This window comes from Myotis davidii, unplaced genomic scaffold, assembly GCF_000327345.1.
Source record: "Myotis davidii unplaced genomic scaffold, ASM32734v1 scaffold1745, whole genome shotgun sequence".
NCBI classification, from domain to species: domain Eukaryota; kingdom Metazoa; phylum Chordata; class Mammalia; order Chiroptera; family Vespertilionidae; genus Myotis; species Myotis davidii.
Genome location: NW_006295921.1, coordinates 340,676 through 354,456, shown reverse-complemented (window position 1 = coordinate 354,456; position 13,781 = coordinate 340,676).

Below are 13,781 nucleotides of genomic sequence, written 5' to 3'. Positions count from 1 at the left end.
GAGAGTTCGCCCAGCTTCGTGCCTCCGCCTCCTCCTTCCCTTCTGAGCTGCTCTCCACCCGGTTCCTTCCGCCCCTCCCCCTGTGCGCCGCGGCCTGAGCTTAGGTCTCCGGGCTACCGGGCTGCGGCGGGTTCCTGGCCTCGCCTTCCCGGCTTAGGCGCTGCGTTCTGCGATCCGCCCTCACATCTGTCTGTCCGACCATTTGTGCATCCATCAGTGTCGAGGAGCCGCACACCGCAGCGGCAGCCCGTCACGCACCACGCGGGCTCTGCAGCGTGCACAGTGCACCGCGCCGCCTGGCCAGGCCCGCTTGGAACAGCCGGAAACCCAAAGCTCTATGGCGCCCTTGCAGCCACAGCACCCCCTTTCATATCGGGACCCCAAACGTGATTCGTTTTGCAAACCATTCTAGGGATGGGGCAGATGAGGGGACCATGTCCTTGTAGCGCTGCTCGCACCTCGCCACGTCCTTAGTCCTTCTCTGTGGACCGGGTGTGGCCAGGAGAGAAGGAAGGAAGGAAGGAAGGAGGCTCCCCAAACCCGCACCAAGCACCGTATAACCCAGGCGACCTGGAGGCAGGGGCTTAAACACCAAAAGCTGGGACCTGGACGTCACCAGGCAGGTCTCAGCCAGAGAGTCTCAAGCTACAACTTGGCTGCTGCCTGACAAGACCTGCTAATGCGGAGCAGAGGGGAGGCGAGGGGAGAAAAGCAGTGGCAGTGAGAATCCTCCTCCATCGGGAGAGGGCAGGACCTTTGTAATTCACAGGTTATTCCCAGGGAGAGAGGGCTGGGCCAGGTACGGAGTTCCCGTGCGTTTTCCAGGAACTGAAAGGGGCTGTGGCTGCAGTACCTGCCTTTCCCTCTTGCTTCACCTCCCCAGCCCCACCCTCCTCCTCCCCTGCACAGTCCCCAGGAGAAACATCTGCACATCTGTCCAGGACCAGTCTGGCCAGGCCAAGAGGCCTTTCCAGTCTTCCTAAGGTCACCAGGGGAAGGAGCAGGCAGGACCTCGGGCATCTGCTGGGCGCTGTACCGGCATCTCACCTAACTATTCCTACTGTCAATATCTTAGTTCCGGGGGCTGGAGAGTTCTGCCCCTCAGAAGGGAGGCCACTATGCCAGCGGGTTAATACCTGTTCCTCTCTGGGTTCCGAGATGTGAGCAGTAGAAGGGGTGCGGGCAGCTTTCAGGAAAGTGCCCCCAGGTTTGTGGGGTCCCAAGGAGGTTGGAGACCCCACTGCAGGGCAGGCTGGGCTTCCTCCTGCTCCCCAGGGGCGGAGCTGTGCGCACCTGGAGTTTGAACCCCTTGCTCAGGGAGGTCGACAGTTCCTCAGGAGACAGGCATGGAGCCATGCGTTCACCCATCGGGAAGTGCTGCAGGACCCAGGAAAAGCAAGCTACTGGATGCGGCACGTGCACCTGCTCACTTCTCAGCATGCAAGTCAAGCACAAAGTGACCCCCAGGCCAGTTAGATGCTCCCCCTCAGGGAGGTGCCATGCTCCTGAGAACAATTTTTAAACCCAAAAATAAAGGGGACAGAGGGAGGACAGGTGGACTGAGGGGCAGCCAAGTGACACAAGGAACTGGCCCTGGCAAATGCCTCTAGAGCAGCGGTTCTCAACCTGTGGGTTGCCTAAGACCATCAGAAAACATATATAATTACATATTGTGTACAGTAGCAAAATTACAGTTATGAAGTAGCAATGAAAATAATTTTATGGTTGGGGGTCACCACAACATAAGGAGCTGTATTAAAGGGTCTCGGCTTTAGGAAGGCTGAGAACCACTGCTCTAGAGGCTTCTACTGTGACCAGGTCGCTCCCCTCCCCCATCTGGGTGGTAATGTTTAAAGCCCAGAAAATTCCCAGGGCCATGAAGACAACTCCGGAACCCCAAGATTGCACCTAGGGCCCAATGGAACCCCACCTCCCCCATGGCAGGGCACTGAGTGCCATTCAGCACAAATGCTTCCAAATGCCACTTCCTGCCATGGGCTTAAGCCCCAGCCCAGCCTTGGGAGCTCTGGGAGCCAGGCGCTGCCAATGCTGGGCTGACAGGGGAGTGCCTGCCCTCTGCTACCCAAGCCCCACCCAGAAAAGATCAAAAGGGGTGGGGGAGCCAAGAGCGGGCAGGCCTGCAGGCTCTGCTGGGTGAAGGGCAGAGTGGGGTCTGATGGCAGCCGCCTGCTGAGTCCAGAAAATCTGCCCAGAAGAGCAGCCAGGCCACACCTGGAGGCAGGCCAGGTTGGGTTCAGGTAGGACCGAGGGCAGTAGGTGACAGCCCACCTGACCCAGAGAACTGCGCCCTTACTTGGAATGGCATGAGGGAAAAGACCAGGAGAGAAGGCCTGCTGGAAGCAGGCTCTAGGACCAAGGGCAAATAGCCAGGGTAGACTGAGTACTGCGAACCAAACCCAGGGGTCTAGGTCCACACCTTGGAGAAGGGTTCTCTGTGCCCTGAGGGAGGGCAGGGCATGCTGAGTAGTCCTCTTGGGAAGCCTGCACCCAATTTCAAGGTGGGCCTTTGCGGAGCACAGAGTCTGTAGGCCAAGTGCCCTCCTGCCTGCACCCACCTGGAATGCTGGCCTGGGGCCTGCCCTTTCCACACCCCCCACCCCCACACCAAGGCCTGGGCTGGGGAGTTGTGCTGTCTGGGGGGCACCTCCACCAGGAACTGGGCCCTGGACCTCGCCCGCCCCTACCCAGGCACTTAGGGTTTGGACCCTGGGGCCAAGCCCTTGCCAGACAGTAAACTGGTTGTTAAAAATGCATTTACACAGCAAGAAAGTTTGTTTCTCTTTTACTGGTACTTTTGTTTCAAAGAACCAGATATTTTGTCTGTAAATTCTGCTAAGAACTTTTACAGCTGGATGTGAAATAAACCTTAGAAAATCCCAGCCACACAGAATGCCAACTCTGTGGGCCTCGGGGAGCTGCATGCGGAGTGCAGATGAGAGCTGGGGCTAGAGAAGCTTCCCAGGGTGGCAGGGACTACTCTAGGTCAAGAATTGCTGTTGGGAGATAAAGAAGGAAATGAATAAAAGAATTGCTATTGGGGTGAAAGTGCCTCCCCACTCCCCCAGCACAGGGCACATAGGCTCCAGCAGTGTCCGACTTCGTAAATTTCTTGTTCAGGGCACAGAGGGTGACCCAACTTTGCCAACTAAGCTCACTGCACACTGGCATCTCCATCAGAACCACTCGAGGAGAAAAAAGCCAACCTCTGGGCCCGCCAAGCTGAACTGGGTGTAACTGAACAGAGACCTCTGGATGGAAGCTGACCAGGTCAAGGTCCCTTAGAAACCGGGGCCATAGGTCCCCTCCTCCATGCCTCACTTTTTCTGATTCAGAATTTCCAAGTAGTTACTAAGGTTTCAAAAGAAATTCTATACACTTCCTAGGGAGGGAGGAAGGGAGGGAAGGAGAGGAAGGGAGGGAAGGAGAGGGAGGGAGGGAAGGAGAGGGAGGGAGGGAGGGGTGGATCTCCAGTATTCCAGGGGAACTCCTCTGCCTCCTCCCCCATCTCCCAGGCTGTTGCCAGTCCCCCATCCCCACCCCAGGATTTCCTGTGCTCTCACTCCCACACTTTCAGATTTGGGGAGCCCAGTTTAGTCTCTACTCTTTCTTCAATAATTATCTTTCAAACTCAATCATTTACCAAACTTTTAAAAAAAACTTTGAAGGAAACTGAAGATTAAATAAAGAAAATGAAAGTGTGTTTCCGCCTAAGGATACCTTAGGTCTGTCTGGGAGGCATCCTTACTGGCAATGTGCTTTGTCAAGTCCCTGCATCCATGTGAGTGAGCGAGCAGGCTTTGGGGTTAGTTTCCTGAATTACCTGCAGCAGCAAGGTGCGTTTTTCTTTACTCTGAGTGAGATGGATTTTTGGAAATCACTGGGGCAGAGCTTTAAAAAAAAACACTCCAAACACAAAACTACCAGAGACAGCTGCAGCTGGAGGGGCTCGCAGGCTGGCAGCACTGGAAGCAGGGGTGCCAGTCCTTCCTGGGCAGAGACAGGAGCTGCCAGGACCAGCCTGCATCTGAGCTGGTGTGTGGGGCAGCCCGATGCCAGGCTGAGCACCTTCTCTCCCACGGGAACCTGGAGGAGGAGGTCCTCCCAGACCCACAGCAGCTCTGTGCACAGGTGGCCTCAGGAAACCATGGGATGCACCAAACAAGGGAGCCTCTCCCTGTTCCTTCCCCTCCTCCTCTCACACACAGCGTTTTGTTTGCCTTCCATCTCCAGGAGCAAAGAGCCCGCAGTTGCCAGTGGGGTCAGGAAGAGGGGCGCTGCACTGAGAACTCGTTCGCCCTCATCTCTGTTTGAAACGTGGTGCCTCTCCCTGGTGCTCCAGGCCAGGAGAGCTGCGTCTTGGGGAGGTGTGCTCAGGGGTCACCTTCCTGTGTGCACACAGCATCCCATGTCTGGACTTAGAGAATGTCAAGGCTTTCCTCTGAATCTTCCTTCTCTCCTAGTCTTTCTACAGCTTCTTTTCTCTCCTCCTCCTCCTCCTCCTCCCCCCCCCTTTCTGGTTTCTGGTGTTTTCTATCAGTCCCTCTTTGACCCCCACACGAATTTACAAAGGTTTTTCATTTCGGGTCCACCAAGTGCTCACCTCGATCCTGAGAGAAAGAGTAGTTTTAGTTGCTGCCTCTTTTTAGATGGGGGGAGGGGGGGGATCAGAAACCAAGGGGGACACTTGGTTTAAAATATAAGAACGTGTTAAGAAGTTTCAAAGCTGCCAGTAAAACCCTTTAAGTGGCTGGTGATGCAGTGCCTGGAGTTGCGGTGATGGCATTGCTAAATGACTCTAATGCCCAAAGAAAAATATTACAAATGCCGGTGTCTGGGCCACCAATCGGGCGCCGCTCTCCGCGAGGGCGCCGGCTCCTCTCTGGCGCTAGGGCACCCGCATTTGCATGATAAATTGGCCAGACTAGCGGCGGCCAATGAAATATTAAAATTAGTCCGCGGGTGGGGGTGGAGTCCCTGGGGCTCCCCTTGGCCCGCGCGGGAGCTGGCGGTCCCACCTCTCCTTCAGCGCCCTCTAGAGGCGGGACCTGGGGGAGGCGAGACCTCGGGGCGGCCGCTCCTCCCTGCTCCCCAGGAGGGGGAGGTGGGGCAGGGACGCGGCGGGCCTGTGTGTCCTGCACTTGGAAGTGTGAGTGGATGGCAGAGGCGGGCGGTGACACCAAGGAAGGGTTTAAGGAGCGCGCTCTCTCTAACTCCCCTCCCCGCGTCTCTTTGACTTCGCCCAGCAATACTGACATTATGGAGCAGGCCAACTCACTCTGCCCTGAATAGGACTCTGCACCCAGGCAGGCCCCCAACCAGGGTGCTGGGAGCTCGGATTAGGCTGGGGCGCCCCAGGGTCTGCCCCGGCCTGGAGCTGCCAAGCTCGGGGAGGCTGTGGGAGCCTGGCCCCGGAAGAGCCTGGGCTGGAGTGACACGGCCTCAGCAAGCAGGACTCCTCCCTGGAAAACACATCTGGAGGGTGTCCGGCCCCCAGGCAGGAGTGTGCCCAGGTGTGCAGGAGAGACCGGTACGGCACGCACAGCGCACAGAAGCCCAGCCAGGAAAGGGGGGACATGAGTGCGGGTCACAAAGAAGCGATGGATGGGCTCTGGGAAGGTGCTGTCCTCCGGAAAGCGAGCTGGTCTCTGGCCTTGCTCCTACCTGCAGCTCAGGACTCAGTGGGGACTTTGCACAGGATGCGGGGTTGGACCAATGGCTACCTCATGTCGACGGACCCACAGGAATTTACCAAGGTTTGTAAACGCCTCCCCCTCACCGCCATCTGGTGTCAGGTGCCTGGGGCCGCCCTGGCCGCAGGCTGATTGAAGGTCGTTTTTAGAAGCGCAGCTGCCTTTGTCTAGGGGAGTGGGAGCACTTTGTTCTTTCTCCATTTCAAAAGGAGTCAGGTCCCAGTTAACAGCTGCCGCAGGGAGTGCTGGAGCCCCGCCCTCCTCCCGCCAGGAGGGTCTCAGGCCCCAGGCAGCTCTGAGTTCCAGCCCCACAGCCATCCTCCCTGGGCTCCCTCACAGGGGAGAACCTGGCGGGGAGGAGGCGAAGCTCAGAGCAGAGCTCCAGGCTGGGGAGACTCAGAAAAACAATGGTGGGAAATGAGTGCGAATTTGACAGAGTGAATTTTGATATTTGATCACTTTACAGATACTATCAGTGCCTTCAAACATGTTGTCCATAAGGGGATTAATGCACACGAAGTCTTCTGTACCATTTAAGGTTTTCCAGAACGTTTTGGCTGAAGTGAAGGCGCTCTGGTCTGGTCTGGTCTTGCTGGGGATACAGCTGGAAAATCAGATGGTGAGGGGTCGGGCCAGGCACAGAGAATCCTGCTGTTCTAGAGACTCTTCAGCCTGGCCTGTGTGAGCGCCTGGGGACAGGGCTCCTACAGGGAGCAGGGCCCTGCTGGCAGCAGGGAAGGCCCTGGAAGGGAGCCCTGCGTGGCAGGGAGGCAGCCCACACCCTCCTCCTCCTCAGGCCTCACCTGCTGGCTAGGAAAAATGAGACTGAAAATGGGCCAGAGCACCTCCAACAGCCAACTTTCTCAAGGGGTCACTGCCACCTCCGAGGTCCAGAAATGAAAGCCCTCCTCCTGGGGGTGGTCCTGCCTGGGGCACGTCTACAGTCAAGACTGGAAGACAGGAAAGGTGACAGCAGAGAGCAGGCTGCCCAGCCTCCCCCCGAGCAGCCAGTCCATTTCTGTCCAGGAGGAGTGCCCACGGGCAGGTAGCACAGCAGGGTCAAGCACACAGTGGGTCTGGTGGCTCTGCTGTGGACTGGCGCGTGGGCACACAGCAGTGGGTGTGAGCTCTGCCCATGTGATGCAGGGCCCAGCTGGTGGCCCATCACTCACTAAGATTTCCCCTCTTTGAGCCTCACCTCCATCTCTGAACTGGGGCAGTACTCTCTGTCTTAAACATTGAGTAGGGACTCCACCCACATTAGAGATGCCTTTGGAAACCTGCACTTCTTTGTGCTGCAGGCTGCAGCTTTCAGGGCCAGCCGGGGTCTGAGAGAGGGCTTGTAGTAGCTGTGTGTTCTCAGGCAGGTCACTGGAGAGCCACTTCCCAGGTACCAGTGGGGCTCACCTGAAATGGTGGATGTCGGTGTTTTGGTGAAAAGCTTGATACACAGTAGTTGTCTAATATGTGGTGTCCTCTCCTCCAGCCACAGGCTGAGACTCCTGAAGACAAAGGCTTATAAATGGGATGTGGGTGGATGTACCTGAGGGTGCAGGCAGATGCTTGGAGTTGGGCAAAAAGAAAGAGGTGAGTTGCCAAAGGCAGGGCAGGGCACAGGCCTCCTGACTTCCTGGGAAGAGTGGGCATTTGCAGGGGCCAAATGGCATATTCCTCTTTCTGGGAGCTCATTAAAGGAAGGGGGACAGTGAAGAAGCTCCCTGATATTTCTATTTCTCCTGCTAGTAGAGACTGGAATTTGCACCATCCAGGTCAGATGGAAAATAGAAGCCTGGAAATCTGACACTCTCATTGATTTGCCCTCTTTGCCATCCTCACTTGCAAGAGGAAGAAATGTGACTTCAAAATTGCAATTAGGAGCCAGCCTGCTCAGGGCTCCTGTGCTGGTGCGGAGCCTGGCGGATCACAGGCCTGCCTGTCTCCTCCTGCAGAGGCGGGGCCTCCCAGGCTGCACTACAGATGCTGCCTCCCACAGGCACCACCTGCACACCCTCCTTCCACACTCGCTCACATTTTGGTTGGGTCTTTGAAAAGATGGCAATTTTCCCAATGTTTTAAAAGTATTAACTTCCTTTCAAACATTCTTTAACCTTTAATGTTTGTAACTTGATGAAAAGGTCATTTTGCTCTGAGGGTGCTACTCTTCCAAAATGGTTCAGCTACCGGGGTGAGTTCCATCCAAATTCTGAATTCTCTAATAGGACCCAAACCAACACACACACAGGCACAAGTGCACACATGCAAATATAGACAAGTGCACACACAGGCACATGTGCACACATGCAACCTAGATGAATATTTTCTAGTGTGCATCTATGTAAATACAGGGTGGGGCAAAAGTAGGTTTACAGTTGTTCGCATGGAAAGTAATACAATAGGCCTAGCCCATTGCTCAGTGGTTAGGTCATCAGCCCACAGACTGAGGTTTGGGGGTTTGATTCCAGTTAAGGCCACATATCCCGGTTACAGGCTTGATCCCTGCCCCAGTCCAGATGAGTACGGAAGGCAACCAGTGTACCTCTCTCACATCATGTTTCTCTCTCTCTGTCTCTCCCCCTCCTTTTCACTCTCTCTTAAAAAAAAAAAAATTAATGGAAAAAAATATCCTCCAGTGAGGAATAATACAAAAAAAGAGAGAGAAGAAAATAATACAATAATTAATAAATAATAATATAAGAACAAACTGTATTCACAGCTGTAACCCTACTTTTGCCCCGCCCTGTCCAGTTATGTGTATGCACTGAGATGTCTGTATCTCATAGTATACGTACATCATATACATAGACTCACAGGGACCTGGATTGGCATCTATGTCTCTAGCATTCCTGACAGGAAAATGTCTCCAACACGTACTTTTCTGAAGGATACATTTTGCTAAACATTTGATGATAACCACTTATCATGCGATGCACATGCTCCTGATTTTTTAAAAAAGGGGTTGAGTCGATTCCTAATCTACCTTTCCCTGCTGTTCACACAGTAAATGGCCCCAGCAGCCAGGGGAGTCCAGAGGTCCTCCCCTCTTCTTAGAGCCTCAGCTTGGGAGCTCTGCGGAAGTTCCATTCATATGTAAATAGAGGCAATGGGCTCAGATAACAGCTTTCTGGAATGTTCTACAAGGAGACAGCTGAGGTGCTTGGGGGACCCACAGTGTGTGTCTCACTGCCTCTGCTGCCTCGGGCTGTGCTGGCTGAGTCTCTACAGGGAAGGGTCTGGGCCCTGTGAGGAGCAGTCAGTCCTCCAGCACAGCAGGCCTCACTCTGTCACTCCCGTGATCTGAACTGAGGGAGTCAGCAAAGGGCACTGGGTGACAGTGGCCCTCCTATTAAACCTCACAGAGCGAAGGATACAAATTCTGCCTGAACACCTGCCCTGGGACAGGCTGTGGCTGGGATGCGTGGTCATAAAGTGCACCACAGCTTGTGACTGCCTGAGTAGCCCCCTTGGGGCCCGAGGCAGGGCAGGGTCCCCCACCTCTGAGCTGGGCAGACCTGTCAGTCATGGTGGCTGTGCCCTCAGGAAATGCTCAGGTTTAAGTCCCCCAAACCTTCTGTGCTTCCACCCCAGGGCCCTGTTCTGAGCCCCTCCTCATTTCAGCCGTCCTGAGAATATGTTTAATTAGAACTTGGCCATCCAGCCCTTGAAAATAAAACAGAAGGGACCAGCTAATGATACTCCTCAGCATTCCGTGGCAAACATATATTTTTTAATAAAACACTTTTCTAACCAGAGTAATCCCTTGGGGTGCAAATCCTCATTTATAAGATCTCCCAAAGGGAGTTAAGGGAAAGGTGCCTTATAAAGAAAAAAGACAAAGAGAGCAGGGGCGTGCTTCCAAAGAGCTCATAAAAGATACACTTATTCTGAGGCTGATACAGATATCTTAAAGATGAAAAGCTTTATTTCAAATGTCTTATAATTCTCTCCTGTATTTTTTTAATCCCCACCCGAGGATATTTTTTCTATTGATTTTTTAGAGAGTATGGAGGAAAGGGAGATCCTGTATTTTTTTAATCCCCAAGAGAGAGAGAGAGAGAGGGAGAGAGAGAGAGAGAGAGAGACATTGATTGGTTGCCTCCCTCATGTACCCCTACCAGGCTCCAGGATCAAGCCGGCAGCCAAGTTACATGCTCTTGACTAGAAATCAAACCTGAGACCCTTTGGTCCATGGGCCAACACTCCAACCACTGAACCAAACTGGCCAGGGCTCTTTCCTGTATTTTTGATCATTTAGATCTTCCCCCTTTTGATTACCACCAATGCCCATGTTTTTCATTCTGCTATTTTTCTTAAGGATAATATTTAAATGAACAAGTAATTCTCCGCAATGGGCCTGGTCTCCTACTGGCCCTCCCCTCCCCTGACTTTGTGACTGGCCCCCATCAGGAGCCTGCCCTGTGGGCCTGCCCGTGCAGAAGGCAGAGCTGGGGGGTGGGGGAAGGGGGGCTTTCCTGAGGTCTCTGCAGCCAGGAGCAGGTCCCTCTCTGGAAGTGGTGGGACATTTACATTCATGAGGCTGATAACTCAGTGGATAAAAGTCATAAAAGTGATAGCTAATGCTTTCTGGGGGTTTTCCACCCCAGGCAACACCCTAGGAGTTTTAAGTATCTCATTTAATCTAAAAGGGGCACAGTTGAACCACAGCTGCTGACAACACTCAGGCCAAAAGCTTACAAAACAAGATTAGAGAAATAAAAGAAAAAGAACACATTCCTCATCTCACGGTTTGGTGGGTGTCTTACACCTACTTCTCTCGGAACTGTTGTTACACTGACTGAGCATTGTCACAGCATTTTGCCATGTTATAATAATAAAATCTTTGGTAAACAGTATTTGATGGCTGCATAATATTCCACTGTATAGGTGTAACAGTTAATATTATCATTCTTTATTATTTAGATGTTTAGGTTACTTCCTGTTTTTCATTCATATTAAAGAATGCTACAAGTAATAACTTTTGTATAAAGAAATTTTTCATATTTCAGAATGACATCCAAAACATAAAATTACCAGGTCAAAGAGACAGCCCTTTGTTTAACTCGGCGGTAAAGTACCTCGTACAAAGCTGGCCACAGAACAGCCACAGCCTCAGCTGCTGCCATGAGAGAGAGCATTGTGCCTGCAAGGGCCCTGCTCGGGACAGCGCTGGGATGCAGCGCAGCCAGGCAGGCAAGCTAACTTTCACTATAGCCACACGTTAAAGACAGAAGAAGAAATTACATTAAATCTAATAATATACTTTAGGTTAATATATTAATCTAAAATTATACCCCCAAAAAAATATAACCAATTATACCCCCCCCAAAAAAAAATCTCATTTAAACATGTAATCAATATAAAGGTGGTCAATGACATACTTTCCATTCTTTATTCATGTAAACTTTGAAATCTGGTGTGTAGTTGACACAACACCTCAATTCAGACCAGCCACATGCCTAGTGCTCAGTAGCCACAAGGGTGGTAACTGCTTCTGTACTGGACAGCGCAGGGCAAGAGCAGGATCTACAGAGATATCTGCCCCTTGGCATCGCCCCCAACCCCTAATCCAGCTGGCTTTTCCTGCCTCCCTCACCCCAAGACTGGCCTTGGCAGTGGATCAGTGTCAGGTGTGAAATCACTTCCCTACCTGGGCATTCTAACCCCTTATCCTCATTCCTACCTGCTGATCAAGATCACAGCCTCTCCTCCGTCCCGTGTGTTTTGGTCTCATTCATTCAGAAAGATTTATTGAGTACTTCCTAGATGTTCAGCCCTGTGCCTGAGCCGAGGGATACAGGTGAACAAACAGACTTTTCTTGTGAATTAATTACAGAACTTGTCAGTGTTCTTAGGGTCTAGTAGGGAGACAGACTCTAATCAAATAATTGCACAAGTATGTAACTTCAAACTCTGATAAGTGCTAAGAAGGAAATGCACATTTAATAAATGTTAACCTGTGGGTCACAGCTGGAGTGGCCTGGGCCTGGAGGTGTTTAATGGAGGCTGTCCAGCTCCTGGCCAGCCTGTCTTGGTGAACATTGATGTAACAGATGAGAGTTGGATGAGAAGATCTCAAGGTCCCTTCTGGTCCCAGCATCCATCAGCTACGTTTGTAAAGTTTTGGGGGTGACATCAGCTCACCCCATCTAGTGTAAACCTTCCTATGCCATCTAGTTGTTTTTATCTTCTTCAAAAATAGTTGAGGCCAGCAGGAACACAGACAGTAATGAGGAAGCAAAAAGCAACTCATTCATCCATCCATCCATTCATGCATCGGATCTTCTTGAGTCATCTACGGGATGCCAGGCACTGCTCTGAACAGTCAGAGGAGCAAGGCCAGCATTCTTTTTGGCTAGACTGTACTGCCCACTGGGCACACTCTCCCAGCGAAGATAACAATTTCAAGAAGAGAAAAAATCAATGCTAATAGAACTCCTTTTCTGGTTCCCAAAATGATATCACCCACAGTGGCTGATGCTTTGAGCCGGAGGCTGTGCTAGGGAGTGTGCGCCCTGGATGGACGCAATCTCGTGAGCTCCTCAGACCTGGTGAAATCGATACATGAGGCAGCAATAAAGCCTGCTGGGTGGAGGGGCTGGGTCCTGGTCTGCTCTGGACCAGGACAGGACCCTCCCTTCAGTCTGAAGCCCTGGGGACGCGGTAATTTCAGCTGCAGTTGATGGAACCTATGCATCACTGTCTTCCCACCAGCTCTCAAATTAGACTCTGATGTATAAAGTTAAACAAAAATGAGATAAAAATTGGCAGAGGTTGAAGAGGGTCAAAGTAGTCAAAACACAAGGTAGACTATTGCTCCTTTTGATTTATGTTATTCTGTACACTTAGAAAAGATAAAATTACAAATCTCCCTGAGATGTTTTCATTGAGAATGAGGCCTCACTAATTTATTCTCAATAGACCCCCCCAGGTTTCCCACTGGGTGGCAGGTTCTGTAGCGAACAATAGGGGAGATGCTGTGGTTGGACCTCAAAAGTGGACTGAGATTATGGGGGAGCATTTGCAAACTCAGCATCCTTAGGTGGCAGCAGTTGTAGTGAGGCTCCATGGCACTTCTTATCTCACAGACCGGGAGGTCTGTTCTGCCCATTTAATCCTCATAAGCCCCCAAGGGATGCAGCACACAGAACCTATCACCCCCGCGACCCCCACCCCCTTGATAGCTCAGAAAACTGAAGCTTACAGAAACCACGTGTCTTCCTGCCCGGCAAGTGCGGGGACAGACCTGAATAGGACATAGGCCCCTCCTGCACCTGTTGGTGAGAGAGAAAACCATCAAGTGAAATAACTGAACGTAAAGTATGATGATGAAGGCAAAATGAGTAGCTGTGAAGAAAGTGAAGCAGATGAGAGGAATAATGAGATGGGGATGGAGAGCCAATGGAGGGCGCACCCCGGGGAGGGCATGATCAGAGTTCCATTCTTAAAAGCTCACAAAGCAGTTGTGTGGAGAATTCACTTAGGGGACTAGGCGAGACCAGGCGGCTAGTGAGTAGGCAGGTCAATGTCCAGGCCTGGGCCAGGGTTGTGGGTGACAGTGGGGTAAAGAGCCATGCTCTATTTTGAAGGTGGGGCATCTAAAAGGGCCTCTGGCTTCTCCTCTGGTGCCATTTCCACAGCAAAGCACCGCCTGCAGCCAGACCAGACATCCCTGTACCCACACCCCAGAGAGGGGAGTAGAGACGGGCTGAGACGGCACCACTAGGAACGGGGCATTGTGGAAAGGAGGGCACTCTGTCCAAGGGTGTGTGTGTGTGTGTGTGTGTGTGTGTGAGAGAGAGAGGGGGGGGGGCAGTGGGGGAGTGGGGAGAGAGCTCCGCTGTGATACACTTTACCATCGCTGGCTTTATTTTTTCCAATTAATTGGAAAGTTAAGCCTGCCTACCTTCCCTCTTTCCTTAAGCCCCGAGTCTGGCTTTGTCTCTGCTGCTCTATGGAAGCCAGACCCTCCAAGGCCCTCTCCACCTTCTTTGTGCCCAGTCCACGGCCCGAGCCAGAGTTGCGCCAGGTCAGATGGACTGGACAAACGAGTTCTTGGACACAGTGGCATCTTGG